Below are 18,736 nucleotides of genomic sequence, written 5' to 3'. Positions count from 1 at the left end.
GCTCTATTATAGCCTTCAGTCTTCTCCCATTTGATCATCAATCCAAGTAACAAATCCATAATTTAGCTGTTTTGCTTCCCTGCCCACCCCACCCCAGCACACTCCCATAAGCTGGAAAATGCCCCTTCCTAGAGCTTTGGTGGCCAGTGGCCCCTCAGTTTGATCTGCTGCTTGTTTTGTTCCACCTGCCATGGCACCTGGCATTTCCTTGTCAAACACAAGCTGAATTTCCAAGTCTATTCCAGAGTGCACATGAAGGCAAAGTGGAGATGCCCCTGCCCTTGACCTACAGATGAGAAAAGTCACTGCTCTCTGGGGGTATCATCCCTCTTGCCTGTGCAAAGACATCCCCTGGAGACCTCACTTTGTATCTGTGCTGCCCTAAACCCTTGTCCTCCCTCTATGTCACAGTTTCCATTTGATTCCTGAGCTCCTTGTGGGGCTTTGTTTGGAGGGTTCTCCCCCTCCTTGTTTATTTTAATCCATAAACCTACACACCCATAGCTCCAAAAATAAGAAGTCACAGCAGAAAAAGGCCTCCAACACAGAAAAAAAAAAAAAAAAAAAAAAAAACCCTTAAGCACATTATCAATACAAAAGCACTTTCAAACATAGAAATTCAAAATCCCAACAGCACCAAGCAAAAGCAATAATGAATTTTTTTTTTAATGAGCCCAGGTGAATAGACAGGATGCCACTGAAGTGACCTGTGTGACAAGTCACAGCTGTTTGTTGGGGAAAAAAGTGTCACAACTGCTCTCAACACTTCAGATCCAGCTCCTCCCTTTAGTTCCAGATCCCTGCATTAACTGAGCTGGCCTCATATCAGAGTTCTCTCCCATCTCCAGCTTTTCTGTCCCTGCAACCTCTGTCTCACACCACAGCTCTCAGACTTTTCAGCAGTGTCCCAGCAGTACTTTGCAGGTGATAACATGCAGGAAACAGCTTCTTGTAGGCCATTCCAAGGGTAAGAATCAGCAGGAAAAGGCCATTGCAGGCAGCTTATGAAACACTGATACAAGAGGAGCAGGCAATCCTGGAGGTGAAGGACACCCAGACAGGTTTTCTTTGGGGAAAAGGAAGAAACCTGACATCAAGACAGGTCAAAGTTTTTACATCTTACCTAGATGAAGGGAATTATCTCCTAATTAAATATTTCACACTTACAATGGTTACAATGGCAAATCTCTGGATTCAGGGTAACCATCCTCTGACATGCACCCAAACCAGCAGAATCATGGAATGGTTTGGGTTGGAGGAGACCTTAACCTCCCAACCCTCTGCCACACAAGCAATCAGTGACTAAATAACAGGCCAAGGACTTTTCCTAAGCAATTTATGCTTAAATCATCACAGACTGTGCAGAAGACACAGGGAAAAAAATTAAAAGTATGAGTTAATAGAGTCTTGCTGCTTCCTGCTGCACACAGGCTTGTTTTTTTCCTGCAATTACAGAGGAGGGATTTTTTTTTCCAGCACCACTTTCAGCTGCCACAAGCAGGCTATTGTTTGGATTTAGCCAGGCAGCAGCAGTCCCCATGCAAACCCAGGGCAGCAGGATGGACTGCCTGGAACTGAAGCACAACAGAAGGGAATTCAGTGCCATTATGATGAGAAGAGAGATTTGTACTAAATACCTGCTTGGAGCAAAGCCAGAGGAAGCACATCAAAGGAATCCTGGGATACTTCCCAACATCCAGGTGCCCAGAGGGATGTTGTGCATCAGGTGACAGCTCAGCAGCCTCTTCCCAGCACACATCTCCCAGCTCGTGTCCCAAATAAACCCAGGCAGCCCCAAACTGCTCAGACTACATCTCTGCCTCCTCCCCCGCACACCAGGGCATCCTCTCCCATTGAAGAAGTGATTCCCCAGCCCTTGGACACACCAGAATGAGTCATCTGGGTGCACTGATGCCTTCACTCTGAAAACTCCTGCTCGTCCCCGGCGGAGCACTGAAATGCTGTGAGCTCACTTGTAGCTGTGGCAACAGAAATGCAAATCCTGCCACACTGAAAAACTTCACCACCGACTCCTCCACTACACGGGGACTATGTGTGAGCAAAACCAGTTTTTTCTTCTTGCTCCCTGAGGATAAATTGGGTTTGTGAAAGCTTTGCCCTAAAGCAAAAATCCAATTGGCAGGGCAGAGTTAAACCAGACATACGTTGCTTTAGCTGTGCTTCAGTGCACACAGAAAACAGGTACAGAAGAGTTTGGAAACAGGGCACAAAACCAGGTTTGAGATCTCTCACTGCAAGGGCTCTACTCAGTGTTTACACCTGGTGAGGAGCTACTCCATTTGCAGCCTCAGCAAATACCATGGCTGGTTTAATACAATAAAGTTACAGTGGATATAAGACAGGAGCAGAAAATGGCTTTAAGTTAATTGTTCCCTGGAGGGGTGGGCAGGCCCTGGCACAGGGTGCCCAGAGCAGCTGTGGCTGCCCCTGGATCCCTGGCAGTGGCCCAAGGCCAGGCTGGAGCAGCCTGGGACAGTGGAAGGTGTCCCTGCCATGGCAGGGTTGGAATAAGATGGGCTTTAATGTCCCTTCCAACCCAAATCATTTTATAATTCTCTAATTAAATTATCCATTTTTCAAAATAAATCAGAAGTATTTTCAAAATAAATCATTAAAAATATCAGCATATTTGGATGCAAACCCAAGAGCTTTTCTTGGGGGATAAGTAGGATATTTCTCACAAAAATGCAGGCAGTAACTGCATACAGCAACCAGGGGTTAAAAACAACTGATGGGGGTGGTGAAGAAAGAGGAAAAAAAAGAAAAACAAAGAGCAAGCCTCACCTAACAGGTTTCCAGCAGCAAAACCTGTGTGAACTGCAAGACCCAGACTGCAAATTTAGGTGACGATTGTGAATCTTTGGTGAGAATTGTACCTCACTCGCAGGGTATCTACCTGTGGTTTGCAGAAACTTCTCAGACAAGCTTCACTATCCTGAATGGCAAACAAAGAGCAAACTCCCACGGTGCTTCCTGCATGTTGAGAAGTTTGGGTGGGGAACTGGGAGATTTCTGGGCTTGGTGTTGGTTTGGAGCCTTTGTGTTTTGTGGTGCTCTTTGTTCCCCTTTCAATTTGGGTTAGCGAGTGCCAACCGTTTGCAGGGAGTGAAAACCCTGCAACCTCAGCTTCACCTGTGAGTGAGCAGAGGCAGTGTAATTCCACAGGCAGGTTATGCCATCTGGGAGCAAAGCAAAGGAGCTAAAAGCAGAGGAAAAGCAGAGTTACCATGGGAGACCAGGATGCGTCACTTCTCTTGGCTCTCCTGGCGCCACGTGACGCCTCAGCCGCCAGTGAAGAACTCAGCAGATGGGATAGGGGAAAAAAAAATATTAAAAGGTCCCTAGATTATAGCAAAGTTTAGGCTTTAAAATCTACTGCTTATGGCTACAGAAATAGAGGCAACAATATTTATCTATAAACCAAACTATCTGTCTATAAATCTATTGCCACGGAGCAGTAAATACACGCTTTCCCTTCCAGCAGTCGTCACCATCTACACTTTTCAGTTCCCTGCAGTAAATTTAGTCCAGGCACATGCAGAAATAGCACCCCTGCCATCTCAGAGAGAACTATCACTTGCCTTTCAGAGGAGGCAAAGCAGGTCAGTAGTTTCCACCTTGCTCATAAATACAGAAGCAGCCACTTGACAGCAACAGACACGAGCAGTCAGAGTTCGAGAGGTCAGAAAAGGGATGAATCACTTGGAATTTACTCTCCAAGTTATCACACAGGTCATCAAGCCCATGCCTTGGGGTGGAGCGCTCTGAACCAAGAGTTTCTTTCCATTTTCAAGGCATGGCTGTTGGGCATGTGTGTACAGCATGTCAGTGACCCCACACACGCTCACTCACACTTGGGTTTCCACCCCACCCAGACCAGGATCAATTCTCAAACAGCTCCTGCTCCAAGTCTTTCTTCTCTGCACAAAATCCTAGAGTAGTCCAGTGTTTGAGGATTTCTCCCCTCCTTTTACAGCAGCCAGTTTCTTTCTAGCAGATCAAAACAGCTCTGATTCAAAGGACATTATTCCAACTCCATCCTCCTCCACCTCCCAAAGCCTCCTGACACCCACACGCCGCTGAACGTCAACATCTCCAGGGAAATTCAGTCCTTGCAGATGGCACCAAGCAGCCCCCCGGGTGTGGTAAAAAGCTCTGTGCAGCTGAGAAACCTTCACCCTCACTGGGTGAAGGTGCAATCCCAGCCTTCCAGCTCTACCCAAACATTGCAGCAGGCTGGCAATGGAGTGTGCAGGGAGCCTCCAGTGCAGCAGGGTAACCTGAGCATCACCCCAGCAGCAGCTGCCACCCAACCCACCCACTCCCAGCACGCTCCAGACTGCAGGATTTTGGGAAAGGAGCACAGCCCAACCAGCCAAGACAGCTGCTGCTATCATCTGCTCCTGAACACCAGCTTTCTGTCACCTGAATCACTTGCTATTCCTGCTTGCCTGTTTCCTATTACCCACCAAAAGTAGGAAATAGTCTGGAAGCCAAGAAATCCCACATTTCATCTGCTACTCCAGGTTGCAGCCCCTGTGTTACGCAGCTACACAACAGCTGGGTGTTATTTCTGACCTGCTTACAAAAGCAAGTTTCAGGTTTCTGAAACAAAAAGTTTAACACAGACATTGATACCTTTTACAACAAGGGGCAGGGGCACAGCTGGGTGCACACAATGCTGTGCCCTGGCCTCTGGGATGGCCCTGCTGGAGCAGGGAGGGGACACCAGGTGCTCACTGAGCCCCTGCAGCCTCACACACCCTGGGATTCCTCCCAGCTCTGCTTTAATAACTGTTCCCTGAGCCAGGAGACACTGTCTTCAATAGCTTTTAACAGGATGGGTTTTATCCAGCCTGCTTTGAACCTCTCACCTTCCAGCACCATCCTGGCCACCAGGAATACCACAGCAGAACTGTGCACCAGCAAAAGAAAAGCTTTCCCTTTTATAAGCTCGTTGCTTCCTTCCTTGTTGTTTTGGTTTTTTGTGATTTTCTTTTGGGTACAGTCATCTTCTTTGGAAGATGCAAAGCTCCCAATCTGCTTAACATTCCTCTCCTCACTTCTTCCCCTCACAATCGTTTCTGCTCCATGCTAAAGGGACAAAGTTTATTTATCTCCTTTTCTACAACAGCTGTTCCATGCCTTTGATCAGCTTCATCATCCTTTGCTGAACCTTTTTCTTTTTGGAGATGGAGGGTTTAGGACATGGAGAATCGTGGAGAAAAAAGTGATTTCTAAACTTATTTTTACAGTTGCTTGTTCTGTTATCTACTCCTTCCCTAAGAATATTTATGCATTTACTACTTTGACTTTGCAGCTATTTGCAGTGAAGAAACCTCCCAATTCAGAAAAAAAAGCCTCCCAAGAGCAGAACAAACCCCAAAACTAATAATGCTTTTGCTTTCTGCCAGTGTTGCAGAAAACAAGCATTAGGCTTCAGAGACAGGAAAGAGCCTGCAAAATGCAGTAACCTCTCAATAACTTGAAACAGAGGCTTCCAAAATTTTTCTTAAACCACAGCAGCAGAGCAAGGAATTAACCACATCCCTGGCTGTGCATGTGCCTTCCTCCCTCTCAGCTGAAGAGATCAAATAAATACACATACCTAGGTCACCTACATTTATTATTTCCTCATGCAGCACCAGCAAAGTGACCCCTAAGGAGGTGCACAGAAAATGACCTGGATTTTTATTAGTAACCAATTGCTGCTCTCCAGCCTCACTGACCCTGCAGCACACACCTGATTCCTGCTCAACACACCTGGGTTTCCTCTTTTCATGTGCACAGTGCCCACAGTTCTGTGTCATGAATATTCACACTACACCCAGGGGAGAGCTGTAGCCTCAAACTCCTGCTGGGACACAGATCTTTAAATTTTTAATTGTCTTCCCCCTGTTTTCAGGGTCTCAAACTCACGGGATGACAACACAGGATTGCTTTGAAGTGTCCATTTTCATCCCACCTCAAATTACCACAGAGAAGCAGATCCTGGCTGAGTATCAGAATTCTCCAGATAAAACTTAACAACCAGTGCATCAACATGGAAACAAAGGGTGGGTTTTTGTAAACAAAGGGAGAAGAGCTTCAGATTTAGCAAGACTTTTACAAGGATGGTGCCTCTTGTACAAGCAAGAGGCAGAAGGACAGAAAACAAAAATTTGCTGTTTTATTAAGCTCACTTATCTAAGTTTTTAGAGTTGCTTTTTGCAAGGCTGTGGTGTAAAAACAAAGCTGCTCCTTGGGGCAATTTGTCAGGTACTCCTACTGCAGGGCTCTGTATGCTGGAACAGAAAGGAGGGATGAGAACAGGGATTTCACTGAAATGACCATGTAGAACCCCCCCTTGAGAAGAAAGAGAATAAACAGGTCCACAAAAAACAGGCTCTCTTAGAGATTCTGACGTCTCAGGTTTTAGCTTTTATATTTTTTCAGATTCTGTGCTGCTTTAATGTGTAGTTCTGAGATTCATACCAGGGGATGGTGAGCTCTCTTCACAGATAAAATAATTCCTTTTTATATGGAATTATTTATCCTTAATAATGCTAGATAAAACAATTCCTTCTCTAGCTGGGGACCAAGGACAAATGATCCAAATCTCAGGCCCAGGAGCACAAACACCGTGGGCTGGAGAGAGAAAAACAAGCAGGATGGGACTCCATAACCTAAAGCTGTAATTGGACAATTAACTACAAGATGCAAATGGAGCAGAACTGATCACAGTGACAGACCCTGTGACCAGGTGCCCATTTTGGTTCATCCTGGGTGCAGCCCTGGCTGGGCTCTTGTGCTGCCCAGGGTGGATCCATGGAGGAGATCCTTTTAATAAATCCCTGCTTTATTCTTTAACTCTATTCTAGGTCAGCCTTCTCAAGGCATCAATTCCTTGGAATTTCAGCAGCAATTTCTGCATGCAAAGGGTGCTCAGTCCTTAGCAGGGGCTGCCCAGGGAGCTTTGCAGTGCCCATCCCTGGAGGTGTCCCAGCAAGGGCTGGAGGTGGCACTCAGGGCTCTGGGCTGGGCACAAGGTGGGCACTGGGCACAACTGGCACTGGATGATCCCAGAGGTCTTTGCCACCCCAATGATTTTAATGAGTCCATAAATGTCAGGTTTCAAAGGAGTTCCCCCTTGTAAAATTCAAACCACCTATCTGTGGACTGTGAAACAGCATTCCTCTGCTGGGGGCCACTCTTCAGGCAGTCAGGCTGTTGGGTGCTGTGTCCCCCTCTTTTTCCAGGATGTCACCTCTCTCCAGACCATCTCTCCACCCCATTTTCCCTCTGTACAGGGACACCTTCCTGCCCTGCCCGTGTCCTCAGAGGTTCTGAGCACAGAACTCATGTGCTGGCTTTGAGCAATCCTCACAAAGCACCAACACAGCCTTGTGCTGAGTATTACTGGAGTGTAAGAAAAATCATTTAGAGAAGCAGCAGCTACAAGAGAGCTCCTTGCTTTATCTCCTCTGTAAACAGCTTTTAAACTGCCAGCTACAGCTAGGAGCTGGAGACAGAGGAGACATCCCTGCAGCTGCTGACAGGTGAGTTTATTGGAGCTTCAGCACAAGCATTTTCAAGATGAAAGAGCACAAGGAGGGCGCTGAAAGACAACTGACAGCTTGAGGAGTATGCACTGGTTTTCAAATTGTTTCTGTGATGTAGGGTAATGCTTGTGATCACAGCATTCACCGGGAATTAGATCATCCATTTAGCAGCAAGTTTGCCTGATCAACTGTCTGGGGACTTCAAACAGATCAGCAAAACTGCAGAGCTGGAGACACTGCCTTGGTATTCGGCTGCCTTCCCTGAGAAGCTTCACAGAGACCAAAACACAGGCGGGGAAATCCTAACAAAACATCCAGAGCAAGTTGGGGGCTGGCCCTGAATTTGGGAAGCAGCAACTGGATTTTTATTAGTAACCAATGCCCAGGCAGGGCACAGAGCACCAGGGCCTGGGGCAGACACAAGGAGCTGCCTCAGCTCATCTGGATCAGCACCAGCACCCACAAAACACCTGGAACCACCCCAGATATTAACATATCCTAAGAATGACACAGACTTTGTGTAAAGCCTGTCCCTCACCTTTCTGCCTTTCCATATGTGCCACACAGAGCTCAGGGAGCTCCCCAGCTTTCCAAGAAAGTCCTAGCAAAGCCTGGGGAATTGAGTGATGTGTCAGTGTCTGGAGATGGCTGTGAGGATGCTCCACAATGCAGGAAGCTGGAGATGGGAGCATGCTCTGGACAGGAGGATATTTAAACCTGTCTGGATGCAGCAGGGATGCACACATGATTGGAACAGCTGGGACAGTCACACAGGACTCTGGTGACAGAGCAAACATCCTGTGCTGGCACTACAAAATCCCTCAGTACGTTCAGATCAAATATTTCACACACCCTTTGCTATGTATTTATCCCTGCACAGCAAAATATGTTAGATATAACTTTTTGTCTTCTTAAGTAGTACAGGAAAATCTGTCAAACAGCTTCTGACAGCCTTGCACTGCTCCCTGGGAATGGGGACAAGAGGCAGGGCAGCACAGGCCAGGGAAAAACCTTTCATTTTCATGCCTCTTGCAAACACAGAGAGAAACATTTAGGGAGTGAACTGAAACAAAGCATCTTGTGCAAGAATCCCAATAACTGTATTATCTGCTAAACAATAGAACTGCAAAACCGTGGAGTCATTTTAAACAAGTGCATCTGTCATTAAGATAATGACCAAGTGAGTCAGTGCTTATCCAGTAAGAGATATTTAAAACAATCACAGAAAGTACCTTAAAGCTCATCTCATTCCCTCCCTGTCATGTGTAAGGACACCTTCCACCATCCCAGGCTGCTCCAAGCCCCAAACTCCAGCCTGGCCTTGGGCACTGCCAGGGATCCAGGGGCAGCCCCAGCTGCTCTGGGCACCCTGACCCTTGGGCCTGCCAGGGAACAATTCCTCATTCCCAAGATCCCACCCATCCCTGCCCCCTGGCACTGGGAAACCATTCCCTGTGTCCTGTCACTCCATCCCGTGTCCCCAGTCCCTCTCCATCTTTCCCATCAGCTCCTTCAGGCCCCAGTTTGGTGACCCCAGAGCTTCTCCTCTCCAGGTGAGCAGCCCCAGCTGTGCCAGCCTTTCCTCCCAGCAGAGCTGCTCCATCCCTCTGCCCATCCTGGTGCCTGCCCTGGGCTCTGTGCAGCAGCTCCAGGCCCCTCCTGTGCTGGGCCAGCTCTGCAGGTGGGGTCTCACCTGAGCACAGGGGCAGAGGGTTTAATTCAACACAGGAGCAGAGCCTGTTCCACCCATCCAAGGACTGAGGGAAAACAACTGATTAACCCCCCAGCTGTCCCAAAAGGCACAAAGCCAGGGGTGCTGCCCTCAGCCTGTGGCTCCTGAGTGCAGAGCAGGAGGCACCTTCAGTCCCCCAGCGTGGTTTGAATCCAGCTCTGCTGATTGCCAAGAAAGCAGAGAGCAAAACAAGATTAGAGCTCAGCGAGACAGCGTGGCCCTCGTGAATCCAAATAAACAAGACATTTTGAACTATTTCCAGCATGACTTCAGCACAAAATAACATTTGCACATCAGTGTAATAGCTGATGTTTTAACTGCTTGCTGAGGGAGCAGTCACGCACTGCAGCCCCGAGTTCAGTGGTGCTGCTCAGCCTTCAAAGGAGGCAAAAAGAGCTGCAAAAGAGCAGTGCTGCACTTGAAAGCCTTTCAGAAAGCACTAAATGTATTTGTGCTCACTCTTGAAGCCGAGGAGAACACAGCCCTGTCCCCACATGCCTTGGGTGGATGATGGGGCACTTGAAAGGAGCTGGGATGGCTTTGAAAGAAAGTCTGCATTGCAGGCCACGGGTGGTTGGTTATTGAATTAAAAGTAAGAATAATTTAGGTGTCACTTCTTAATTGGATAGTTTATCATCAAATCCCAGCTGAAACCTCCTGGGTTCCAGAGGCAGGGAGGAAAGGGAGCCAAAGCCAAGGGGCACAAGTCCAGAGGATGCAACACAGGAGGGAAAACCCATTTTCCCTTTGAACCTGTGCAAGGACTGGTGACACACCCTCACAGGAAATCCCATTACTGGGGGCCCTAAGCCATGAATCAATCCCAGAGTTATTCAGAGCCAGCCCCAGGACAAAGGAACAGTCAGATGCTAATTCAGGCCACAAAGCTGGAGAGAGAACGTTCCCTCTTTGGATTAAGGATTCATCATCAGCAAGTACAACCTATTTTCATTAACTGCAGCCATTTCCTGCTGCCACATCCTTTCCATTTTCCTGGAAACACGGGAGCAGCTACATGTCTGAAGGCAAATAAATTAGAAGACAAGAAGGAAATTATCTACAGCACCCAGAACAAGCCAAGCCACTGAATAAAGCAGCTAAAAAATCTACCAAATCCCAACTTCATTGAACACAGGCTATATAAAATCTCTGCTCCAAAATTCCATTAAACCTTTAGTTTTGCAAAGATGTAATTGTCTGGAGAGGCTGTGGATGCCCCATCCCTGGAAGTGTCCAAGGCCAGGCTGGATGAGGCCTGGAGCAACCTGGGATGGTGGAAGCTGTCCCTGCTTGTACCAAAACCAGCCAGGCACATCCTGCAGCACCCTCTGAAAACATCCCCACCTCTCTGGGACAGTTTTGATGAATGCATCTCAAGCTGTGTCAGGGAAAATATAGGTTGGATATCAGGAAGAAGTTTTTCACACAAAGAGTGATAAAATATTGAAATGGCCTGCCCAGGGAGGTGGTGGAGTCACCATCCCTGGATGTGTTTAAACAAAGACTGGATGTGGCACCCTGGTTTGGTTGAGGTGTTTAGGGCTGGTTTGATGTTCTTGAAGGTCTCTCCCAACCCAGTGATTCTGTGAAAAGCTGGGAGGAATCATCAAACATTTAGGTTGGAAAAGACCTTCAAGAACACTGAGTCCAACCTCCTTAGTCAGCAGCAGCTTCAAGTTCAGACTTGCAGCAAAACAAACCAAAGGTGTCACTTAAAAAGCCAATGTCACAATCAAAGTGTGGCCTACAGAGGACACAGAAAAACTCCACATGATTCATAAATTCCCCCCAAGGTGCTTTTATGTGCACAGGACAACACCCAGGAAACAGCCACCACTTCGAACAAAGATTATTTGAAATTCACAGGGTGGTGAGGTTTTGTGGTTGATGGATTTTTGAGTTTATGGGAACTTTTTTGGTGGTGCTGTTTCATTTTCTATTTAAACATCTGCTCTAGTCACCTGTTGCCCACTTAACTGGGAGATCTCACCACTGAGTGCTGTGCACTGGAATTTACTGTTAACCATTCCAACCCTTGCTGTATTCACACACAATTCTATTCCTGAGCAAACAACTTAAGCAGGAATATTTCCAAAAGACTGCACATATGCTCCCTTCCCATGGAGCTAAATTTGGTAGGTATGAGCATACCTGGCTGTAACAAGCTGAAACAAAAATCACTGAGGCACAGAAACTGAGTTCCAGGCATAAACCCCTGCTTTCCACTGCTCTAAATAGTCCCTGTTACACTGTGATTACACAGCAAGCAGTGCTTGCTCTGCTCTCTGAGCCCAGGGTTTCTCCTTCATAGCCACTGAAATTCAAGTTTAAAAGAGAATTCAGCAAGCAGCTCTGTCAAGCACATTCAGTGCCAAGCTGGAGGATGAGTATATTTATATAACAAAAGGCTTCCTGGATTATTTTAAGGCTCAACTTCTGCAAAGAGAACAATTGATGAAAGGGATGTTTTTCCTTTGTTTAAAAAAATAATACTCGTACCAAGAAGGAAAAAAAAAGCCATTGAAGAGACAGCAGTGCCTGAAAATTCCACTGTGAGATCCCTGGATCACAGCAGAGTCATCCACATGCTCTCTGACCCCACGAGTACAGAGCCTGTGCTGTCACAGATTGAGATAAATACAGCAAAAACCAGAGGTCACAGACACCAAAGCAGCTGCAAGTGAGTATCTGCACAGAAATGATGAGCTGTGCCACAGAGTCACAGAATTATTTTAGGCTGGAAAATCCCTGCCAGCCCATGGAGTGCCAGCTGTGCCCAGTGCCCACCTTGTCCCCAGCCCAGAGCACTGAGTGCCACCTCCAGCCCTTGCTGGGACACCTGCAGGGCTGGGCACTGCAAAGCTCCCTGGGCAGCCCCTGCCAAGGCCTGGAATTGAATTCTAAAATTGAATGATAGAACTGGGATTATAAGTGTGGAGTTTGAATAGAAGTGTGTGATATCACATAGTGGAAGACTTAGTTTAGTATTTTAGAATACAGTAATGTATATAAACAAGATGGAGGTTTCAGGGCAGAGGCTGGTCCTTCTCCACCTTCTTCTCCATGGGTTTGGGTGGTTTTGTGTAATTGGATAAAAAAGTCTGCATTGCAGGCCAAGGGTAGTTGGTTATTGGGTTAAAAGTAAGAATAATTCAGGTGTCATTTCTTAATTGGACAGTTTATCCTTAAAAGGCCTTGTAGAGAGAGAGATGGAGCTCCATTTTTAGTTTGTCAAAGTGAAGTGCTGTAGAACTCAGGGTTTGTGAGACTGTAACTGAGATAAGAACTAATTCACCCTTTGCATGCAGAAATTGCTGCTGCTGTCCAAGCTGAGCCTCCCCTGGCCCAGCTTGAGGCCCTTTGCCCTTGTCCTGTCCCTGTTCCCTGGCAGCACAGCCCGGCCCCCCCTGGCTGTCCCCTCCTGGCAGGGAGTTGTGCAGAGCCACAAGGGCCCCCTGAGCCTCCTTTGCTCCAGGCTCAGCCCCTGCCCAGCTCCCTCAGCCCCTCCTGGGGCTCCAGCCCCTCCAGGTCCTTCCTGGATTGGGGACCCAGAACTGGACCCAGCCCTGGAGGTCCCTCAGCAGGGCCAGCCCAGGGGACAGGCCCTGCCCTGGGCAAGGGAACAACCCAACAACACAGACCCAGCCACACCTGGATTGAATCTTTTCCCTTTAGCACAGAGCAGAGCAGCCTCCTCTGCACCTCTTGATGTCCAAGCCTGATTAAAGCTGCATTAAACTTTAAGTAATAGATGCCTGCATTATTCATCACTGCTGTGTATTGGATGCAGAGCAAACAGAAGCTGAATCAATGCAGTGATAGGAGATTCAGGTGTCTGCTTAAAGCCTCCTGCTTCCAACACTGATGCACTTGAAGAAGGGTGGGGAAAGTAGAAATTTTCACAAGAGCTGTAAACAAGCCTTGGCATTATTACAGTTTGTCCAGAACAGTGACACAGAGGCAGCTTTCAGAGAGCAACAAGTGCAAAAAACCTGCTCATCATTCATCTGACCTGTGACACACAAAAATATCATTTCCCTCTATTTGAGCAGACTTGGTGTTTAGTCACAGCATTTTTCTCAGGATTTCTCGTGGTACTTCTTAGAGATTCTGTGGAAAAGCCACTGAAAATCTGAATTATACAGCCTTTGAGATCCAGAGGGATGCAGTATTGGGACAGCCACTGGAGAGGGGCTAAACCCAAATTTTCCAAAGACAAACATGCTCAGCTCCCTGAATTCTCTCTGCAGGGAGAATTCAGCTGGATAGGAAGAATCACAACTGAAAGGTGCTTTTCTGCTCTGTCTCCCACCACAGTCTCTCACAATCTGCCAGTTGAGGCTCACTAATATTCCAGAACATTTTCAGGAAAAAGGCAAAAGTTTTCCCAACTAGGAATGGGAGGCATGAGAGACTTGGCTCACTCAGGGTGCTGGACACAGGGGCTGCACACAAACAAATAACAGCTTTTAGAACACTCTTCCTCAGAATCTTTACACCCAAAACTCCACTTTTATTTCCTGATTCTCACTACACCTCCCCTCTACCTCTTCAATCAGTCATGGAGCTTTCCAGCATGGATCAAACCCAACAAAACCATGACAAATCTTATGAGATGCCTTTCAGCAAATCCTCACACAGCTTCAAAGGATTACTGAAAGACAAAAACACAACTATAAGCAGCAATAAAGGGCATACACCCTGTTTATTCTCTCTTTGCAGGTCATTTATCTATGCCAAAGCCAGAGCTGGGAACAGAACACAGGTATTCCAGCCCCCTTTCTGGCTGTCTACACAATACATCACCAGTTTCCACAGCCAGAAGGGCAAAAATTTCCTCACAAGCAGAGTTTTGGGAGCATTTATCTACAATCTACACCTTCAAGTTCTGCTCTTAGTCATCCTTCCCTGCAAGCAGGCAGAAAGAACTGATCTAAGGGATCTTTCAGCTTCTTTCCCCAAGATTTTACAATTTAATGCTGGAGTTAGACAGTTTGTGAAATATCCAAAATGTCCATAAAGAAGAACTTGCCCCAACTCAGGTCACAGTAAACAAGGTACTGAATGAACACATCACTCCAAAACACACTTGAAAATGCAAAATGCAAGATGCCCTGACCTACCTGAAACTGCTTTTCTAGCCAGAGCACTCGATGCATCAGCTTAGAAACTCATTTGGAACAGGAGAGTGGAAGCTTAGACCTGCAGCTGCTGGCAGCTTCTCATGCAGTCATGAGAGTCACTGTTAACAAAACAGCAAACAAATAAAAATAAGGACATTGAAGAGGTGGAGCTAAGAGCAAGCCTTCATCAGAGCATCAGGAGGTGTTTCAGTGTGAAGATGACCTCAAGGTCCAACAAGAGTTTGGATATACAGGGAAGGCCATGCTAACATGGAATCATGGGATGGTTGGGTTGGGAGGGACCTCAAAGCTCATCTCATTCCACCCCTGCCATGGCAGGGCCACCTTCCACTACCCCAGGTGGCTCCAAACTCCATCCAACCTGGCCTTGGACACTTCCAGGGATAGAGCAGCTGCATTTTAAAAATAGCATTTCCCACAGGACACAGAAAGAGAGAATATCCTTGTGTCCAAACAGGCCTAGATGAGGGTTGGAGGATGTCACCAAAGGGGTATCAGGGACAGCCAAAAGGTGATACAGAGACTCCACCCTCAGAAGGCATGAAAAGCCACTTTATTATCAGAAATCCATAGTTCTTATAGAAACAATTGTGCACCTAAACCTGATTGGCCTTAAGGAATCTTCTCTCACATTATTGGTGAACTATGAATAGCACACTCTGGAGAACCATATCTATAAACAATGGTCATAGAGAGATCAGAATTAAGTTTTCCACAGCTTCTACACACCTTGCCATGATTTTCCTGGGAGAACCACGTCTCTCTCTGTTCAGAGGATATGAAATTACTACAGGAGGAGACCACCACCCCTAGAACAACATGGGTTTCCCACTGCTGACCACCCTGCTAAACCCAGAGCACCTTTTCTTAACTACAAGAGCAATGCAGAGAACTCATGGGATACACACTGCCACGTGGAGCCCCAAGTAAAGAAATTAACCTCAGTGTTTGCTCTGCAGGGAGCTGCTGAAGTGACCCTGGAGCAAAGGAGGAAAGCTGGAAGCCTTTCCTGATAGGCTCAAAATAACCAGAATCATTTAGGAGAGAGAGGAAGAAGCAAAGAGAAACAAACCCAAAATGCTCATGGCCAAAATCCTCAGGTGGCAGCACCCAGGGACCAGGTCTCTCCCCACCCCTGTGCCCAGCTCTGCCAGCAGCAGCACACAAACCACTCATCCTGCCCTGGAAAGCAAAGCCACTCTTCATCCCATCCCTCCAGCCTCCAAGGGAGGCAAAACCAGGGTGGAGATTTGGAGTAGAACCAGCCCTGTGCTGCACTCTTCCAACTCAGCTTTCACTCTTAGATAAAGGAAAAGCAGAGGTCTCCCTGCTCCATTCACATTAGCTAGTGCAATTCATACATTTCCACTCAAATACCAGTTGGGGAGGAAGAGGGGATAAATAAATCCAATTCTGCTTATGAAGCAGCACCAAACCCAAGGAGCTGTCTGCCAGGAAACAAGCAGATGGAAGCCTGGTAATTCTAATTTCTTGAGGCTCCTTTTTAGCTACATTTAGGATTGCTTAGAAATTTGCTTTTCAGTTTTTACACTGCCTCACCTTCAGTGAGTGCTGCAGGGAGGGGGACACCAGGCACCTCCACCTGCAGGCCAGAAGATTCTTCTGTCCACAGGCTGAGGAAGAGGCTCTGTCCAGATGGACAGACAGAGCCATGGAAAAGCCAGGGAAAGCTTTTCAAGCCTCTTGCCCTGCCTGCTGTAGGACCATGAGAGGTGTCACCCATCCCAGAAGATTCTTCTGTGCCACAGGCTGGAAATCAAACAGCTTTTGTCCATCTGGAGAGAGCCATGGAAAATCCAGAGAAAGCCTTTCCAGCCTCCTGTAGGACCATGAGAGGTGTCAGCCATGGCAGGAAGGCCCTGTTTCCATGAGTAACCGGCCCTTATCTCACCAGAGCAGCCCTCTCAGGCTTATCACATCTCTTATCTGCAGAGTTGCTGAGCCTCAAAAGCCACCCCAGGAGGAAGCCCCACACCCTGCCTGGCCCCTCTTCCAGCCATGATAGCTCTCCTGGATCTCAGAGTGGTGCTCACACACAAACACCCATTTTTGATGAGCAAGCTGTGAATCAGCAGCATTTGCTGGGAGAATCCCTCGCTGCTCCCTCGCAGCTGCAGCCTCTCCCTCTCCTCTCCATGGAGCCTGCAAGGACACGTTTGCTGCCACATCCAGAATGATTTCTGGGCTGCTGAAAGGACAGGAGGAGCAACTCACAGTGACAGTTTGGGTGCTGGCAGCTGTGCTGGCAGCAGGACTGCGTGGCAAGGTTTGATTAGAGCTCTGTGCTGTGGCACACACAGCACTGCCCAACTCTAACACTGCTAATACACTTCTTAGAAAATATAAGGGCTGTCTTCCCCAAATCAATGAGTCTGGATGCCAAACTCCTCCCTCCCCTGAGGGAGGCCCTTCTGCTTGCAGAAGGTTCAGGGCCCTGCTTCCCTAAACTCAGTATCCCTGTGGAAACAGTGCAGCTCCTGGAGTTGCTAAGTGATGCTGAGCTGGAGAATATCTGCACATAAATGACAAGCTGTGCCACAGAATTATTTAGGCTGGAAAAGCATCCTGCCCAATGCTATTTACAGAAAGGCTGATAAAGTTCTGGAATGGTCTGCCCAGGGAGGTGGTGGAATCACCATCCCTGGATGTGTTTAAAACCAGACTGGATGTGGCACTGGGTGCCAGGGTTTGGTTGAGGTGTTGGGGCTGGGTTGGACTCAATGATCTTGGAGATTTCTTCCATCCCAGCGATTCTATGAATTCTGTGAATTTCAGCATCTAACGTGACCTCTGGCTGTGACACCCCCTGCTCTGACACCCACAACATTTCCTTCATGCAGGATCACCAGCTGAGAAGAAATTTGGGAGGTTTTGATGCTGTGAGGATTAATGAGTGAAATTAGCACCAGCCTCATTCTCTGTGTCACAGCACAGCTCAGAACCACCAGGCAACAGGACCCAAACACCTCCAAGCTCTGCTGCCCTATCCCCAGAAGATTCCCCATTTCCCAGCACAGCATCCCCAGCACAGCCTGCAGCAGGCTCAGAGTGGCAGCTCCACCTCTGACTGATGCACCTGGAGATGCCACAGCCAGTGGAGAGCTGCAGGATTCCCAGAGAGAGCACATGATTCCTCTCATTAATATTCCAGTCTTTGCCAGGTGAATGCCACCATCCTTATTATCCATGTGGAATTACAAGCAAACCAGGATTTAGGAAAGTGGCTACATCTGAGTGCTGAGGGCCACTTTTGTAGACTTTACAGAACTCCTTGTGCTGTTCATCAGCAAAGCTTTGCAGCTGAGGATTCTCCTGTGTCTTTTCCTTCCCACTTCCCACATCCACACAAGCAGCACCATGGCAAAAAGAGCAAGAGGAGACTCTTGTCTTATTTTCTTATTCCATTTAACCAGCAGGGATCAGGAATATCTGTGAGGGCTGAAGAATGCTGCTTGGAGAAGGCACCCCATGACCAGAGCAGCCTGGCACAGGGTATTTCCATATTTCACTACTTCTTTTTTGCACCATTTCACCAGTGTTGAAGTAGTCTTTAAAATACTCTGGAGAAACTCAGCCTAAATAGATCACTCCCACAAGTTCACCAAGCCAGTTTGCTTGTGGATTGAAGAAATCAAATTAATTGATTTAGGGACAACGTAAGGGATTTTGAGAGGACGTTTAGCTGATGTCTAAGATGTCATTTTAATCCTCCTCACAGTTAATTCTTTGAGTGTAGAGAGCCAGTAAAATTTGTGGTGCAGCCCTTACACAGAAAAACATCTCCACAGGCGTGCTAATCAGGGAACTATTTTGCAAATTGTTCCTAATCTACAGCTGCTTGTCTCTGCTCTCTTCCTGCAGAGACAATAAAATCATCCAGCTAATAGCAATGTGAAAGGGAAGGAATGATCCTCATTTGGTTTAAGTAGACAGATCTGCACTAGGGAACCACTAAATAGTGCAGTGATGAACTCAGGGAGGCAGCCCAGAAACATCCCTTCCATCTTTTGGGCATGGAAGGCTGCTAGGAGACCTGCCAGCATGATGCAAACTCATTCCTAGTGTCCCAAAAAGTGAAAAAATTTGTTACTGCAATCAACAACAACATCATTATGTGAATTAGTAGGATTTGCTCATAGGATTACTTTTTTTCTTAGTTCTTGCAGTATCATGGTGACCTGAATAGACCCGACCTCGGCAGCAGGAGACTCTTTCCCTGTTTCCAAAATAATCATTCCTGTTCCCAGACCTCCTCCTTATCCTTCCAAAAAACACCT

At 47.2% G+C, this 18,736-nt stretch overlaps 1 protein-coding gene across 6 annotated transcripts in view; it reads right to left on the bottom strand.

Moving 5' to 3' along the window:
- SGMS1 (sphingomyelin synthase 1) overlaps positions 1–18,736 on the bottom strand; it is a 93,638-nt gene that overhangs the window by 53,637 nt on the left and 21,265 nt on the right. For 2 of the 6 annotated variants that reach the window (XM_036385939.2, XM_036385941.2), the window contains exon 2: positions 14,418–14,536. The exons of 2 other annotated variants lie outside the window; for them this stretch is intronic. The gene's annotated coding sequence lies outside the window, so the exon portion shown is untranslated. Of the gene's footprint in view, positions 1–1,637; positions 1,699–14,417; positions 14,537–18,736 lie in introns of those variants that run through there. 2 more of the 6 variants (XM_036385943.2, XM_036385940.2) reach the window with 2 other exon arrangements.

Source organism: Molothrus ater, chromosome 8 (genome assembly GCF_012460135.2).
Source record: "Molothrus ater isolate BHLD 08-10-18 breed brown headed cowbird chromosome 8, BPBGC_Mater_1.1, whole genome shotgun sequence".
Lineage (NCBI taxonomy): Eukaryota > Metazoa > Chordata > Aves > Passeriformes > Icteridae > Molothrus > Molothrus ater.
Note: the sequence above shows the minus strand (reverse complement) of the source record. Positions and strands in the feature narration are given on the sequence as shown.